Source organism: Mus pahari, chromosome 14 (assembly GCF_900095145.1).
Source record: "Mus pahari chromosome 14, PAHARI_EIJ_v1.1, whole genome shotgun sequence".
Lineage (NCBI taxonomy): Eukaryota > Metazoa > Chordata > Mammalia > Rodentia > Muridae > Mus > Mus pahari.
In genome coordinates, this window is record NC_034603.1 from 9441635 (window position 1) to 9446284 (window position 4650).

A 4650-nucleotide genomic window follows, 5' to 3' on the forward strand; every position below is an offset into this window, starting at 1 on the left:
TATATATATATATATATATATATATATATATATATATATACACCCTGGTTTAAAATATTCTGTATATAATGATGAAATTTCAAGGTTTGAAGATTAACAAAAGTTAATTGAAGATGTATATGGCCACTGCATATTTGTTTCTGACTGGTCTTGAATGTGTGAATAAATACTGTTCCTTTTTCCGGACTCAGATTTCACCTCTGGGCTTTTGGCCAAAGGGATTTAATATAATAGAAATTCAAATATTATTTAATTATAGAAAATATTAAAATTGTTAGATACTGTTCTTTTTTGATGATTCTGAAATGGGTCACTGTCTATATGTAAATATATATGTATATACATATATAGGAGGCAGGCCCTCCCTACTATGTATCTGTCTGTCCTATAACTTGCTCTATAGAACAGACTGGCCTCAAACTCACAGCCATCTACTTGCCCCTGCCTCCTAAGAGGTGGGATTAAAGGTGTGACCACCACGCCCAGCTTAACAGCACATTTAATTACCTTGTTCCTACTTTCTTCCTAATCAACAGTTAAATCCAAGCCACAATAATGACTCTGAAGCAGATAAGAATGCAGCAATGGAGATTTGATCATGTTCTCTGGTATAGTCTAAAGGAATGCTCTTGAACAACAGGAATTATAACAGGTAAGTCCAAAGGCGATGGGTAGTGTTGTCATCTTGACAGAAATCTAGAGTTGCTCAGGAGCCGAATCTCTGGGCCTGCCTGCAGGGTTATTATCTTGATTGAGTTAACCCAAGTATGAAAACCCACTTACTTCGGGTGGCACCGCTCCCTGGCTTGCATCCTGGAAGTGCAGAGAGGGATCGGAGCCTCAGCAGGCACTCGTGGCTCTCTGCTTCTTGACTGTAGCTGCCAGGTGAGAAGCTGCTTCAAGCTCCTATTGCCTTGTTGTCCCTAACCTGGTGCTGCGCCTTGACCTGTGAGCCCACACTAACCTTCTTCCCATTAAGTTGCCTTTGTCAGAGGACTTTTGTAACAGTAACAAGGATAACAACAACGAGAAAAAGAAAAGAGCAAAGAAAAGTGAGAAAAGAGAAGAAGCCAAGACTTAATGCCAAGTGCTTCCCTGACTCATAGGGACATCTCTAGTTGGTTCTGTCTGCTTCCATCCTAGAAGGGGCTCTTCCTTCCTCCTGCCCACACAATACGCCAGTACCTTATTCTCTATCCAGTCCCCCTTACAAACACACAAAACTTTTGGGCATTAGCCTGTCCATCTCTGGTAAAGGCCCAGGAAGTTGGGGTCCAGAAAAGCTCAGCTGAGTCCCTTCTCTGCTTCCTGGCTCAATGCTGTCTCCTCTACAGCCCTTGTTTTCCTTTAGGGAATCTGTTCTGTTTTATTAATTAGCAGATAGCTGGCCTTAAATATTTTGCTTTAATTTTACTTCCTTCTCTGTTTGCGTTGTACTCAAGAAAGGGGCCTGGTGGGTCAGAACCCCCATTCCCTAGGTTGATAGTAAACTGACAAGGACTGTTTGGAGTGGGACCACCCTTGGCTTATTACCGTACTGCTGTCTTTTCCTCTTCTTTCTCATCTCTGGTTTTATTTGTTTGTTTTCCTTCGTTTTGTTTGCCTCTGCTGCCTTTGTCTCCCCACGCTCCAATTTCCCAATTCTCAGGGAATCCCAAGATTGTTTCCCTTCCCCGGGAGTTACACAGTTGTGAACTGGCATGCAGGTGTTAGGGATTGAATAGGTGTCTTCTGGCAGAACAGCCAGTGTTCTCCAGCAGGGAGCCTTCTCTCTAACCCTCCAAGTTTTACAGATGCTGATGTGTTCCCCTGAGCCCCTGGCTTCCACTGTAGTTTCTGAGCTTTGACTAGAAGCTTCTGGCATAGTACCGCTTGCCACCAATTGCCTTGTATTAGATGAAGCTTATGATTGATTTGGCAGTTACATGCTTCACCCCCTCCCCACCCCCATGGCTTTTTTTTGACACGATTTAAACAATTCTTGTTTATCTTTGAAAAGCAAGTTATCTCTCATTTCACGTCCACTTTCTGGCTTTTGCCTTAACCCTGCAGAATGATTCGAGTTTTCACTGGTATGTTTTACTGTCTTGTTCTTGTTGGCCGGGGTCCCCTTTCCACTTCGGAATATCCATGCAGCCTTGCACACCAGGCTGGACTGGAAAGATTGAAGCTTCGCCGGGTAGGTGAGTTAGATAGGATCTTGGTCAGAGTGAGTGCAGAAAAAATAGCATTCTTCAGAGATGGTTTTCAGTGAGCTAGCTCAGTTTATTGGGGGTAATACAAACCCTGGGGAGTAGGTAGGGAACTTGGGGGAGTGTATATTATTGGCTGTGGCTAAGGTCCTGGGAATGCTTCATTCGCATGAAGAGGAATTTCAGGTGCTTGAGGGACATGTCCATCTAAGGAGAGAGAAAGTTTATCCTGAAACCTGGCCAGCAGGCTACCTGATTATATCGAGGGTGGTAGGGAAGGCTATGTGAGCTGTGACACGCAGGCCCAGAGCAAGGGGGAAGCAGGCCTATTCCTGATAGTCTCAGGACAAGATTTCTGGGGTTTGGACATGCCTTGACCTAACCCTTGCTCAGGACTGGCTCCTCGGGTCACACAGCTTTCTAGATCGCACATGATCTTAGATTTTATTTTCATGGCAAAATCAGATATTGTGTTCATTTTCCCCTTGAAGTATTTTTTTTTTTCCCTGATCCCAAAAGCTGATTCCTTTCTGAGATTCCCTCTTCTTGATTTATATCTTCTCATATTTCCCTTAAGCACAAAGTGTATAATTTTGCCTAGCATTCATCACTGGTCTCTTTCCTTGATGTTAAAAAAATATGTATTTGTTTATTCTTTGAGAATTTCAGACATGTATGTATTCTCATCATTACATGTTGCTGCTTTCATTTCTCTCTTTTAAGAACTGAACTCCCTGTGTAACCCAGGCTGGCCTCCAATTCGCAGTAATCCTCCTGCCTTGGCGTCTCCAGTGCTAGGATTGTGGGCATAATCACTGTGCAGCTGAGTGGTTTTATTTTAAAGACACACAGCAATGTGGGATGTTGCCCTACTTCAGACTTTTCTCCTCTACTCTCACTCACCAACCACCGGGGTTCTGAGGGTTCTGAGGGAGAGTGTATGCCATTGGTCCCCCCCAGCAGCAGAGACTGACAGCCACAGGAAGATGGGGCCACACAACCACAGCTTGGAGCAGTGAAAGGGGATGATTTTAGGACTTGCTGAGTACCATGTATGCATGTGGTACACTAACAGACATGCAGGCAAAGCTTCCGTCACATAAAATAACAATCAAACTAATTTTACTTGGATAGATACTAAAAAAAAATGGCACTAATTGCTTCACAAATGTTTCTTGTAACTATTTTATATTTATGGTTTCCAATTTCAAATTATTCAAAGTACTCTATTTATTTATTTATTTATTTAACATCCCAAATGTTCCCCCCCCCCTTACCTCCCTCGTCCTGGATTTTAAAATATTTTTACTCAGGGATGAAGAGATGCATCATCACTTAGGAATATGTACTCTTCTTGCAGAGGATACAAGTTTGAGATCTAGCACCCAAGTCAGATAGCTCACAACTGCCTATAATGCTACTGTAGTGTCAGAGTGTCCAGTGCCCTCTTCTGGACACTATTAGCACCTGCACCCATTTGTTCTCATATTGGACCCCCCACCCCCACCCCGCACCAGCCCTTCCCATCAACGCATGTACACATAATTAATTGTAAAACAATATAAATCCTAAAACCTCATTTGAAGAAAGAACCCTTACATATTTTTAGTAGGAGATGAGAACCAGCATATCACTTATGGAGAGACCTCAAAAAATTTAAGCTATGGCATGGTATTGTAGCCAAAATAAATGAAAGGAGTATGTTGAAGACACATTTGCGTGTCCATGTTCATTGCAGTATTATAATGGAATCTCTCTCTAATCAAGTGTCCATGAGTGATGAGTAGATAAGAAACATAGCTTGTGCAGGCACACTCACACACACACACACGCACACACACACACACGCACACACACACACACACACATACACACACAGAGTCTCTGTAGCTAACACATATCTTCATATGGTCTCTGTGCACCCTCCTCCTTTTCCTTCTTTTAAAGATTTATTGATTGATTGTATATTGATGTACATCTGTGAACCGTGTCCCTGCAGTGCCTGCAAAGGCCAGAAGAGAATGTCAGATCCCCTGGAACTAGAGTTACAGTCTATATTAACCCCTTCTTCAGTGCTGGAAATCAAACTCAGGTCCTTTGGAAGAGCAGATTGTACTCTTAACTACAGAGTCATCTCTCCATTACGTGATTAACAACCCTTCTGAAATTGCTTCCTTCATGACTTGTGTTCATGAGATAATTTCAACTTCATAGACAAAGGAATGTCACTTCCACATAGGAAAACTATGTTTAAAATCATGACTTGGTAAATTTTTTTTTATTCAAACTAAACCCACTCTCTGAGTTGTCACTATTTTTAGATAACTATTTCACAGTAAGATATCAAGGACTAGTTGATGCAAACACTTAGTAGCACACAGCTTCTTTTTTTTTTTTAAAAAAAAAAAAAAAAGATTTATTTATTTATTTTAGATGTAAGTACACTGTAGCTGTCTTC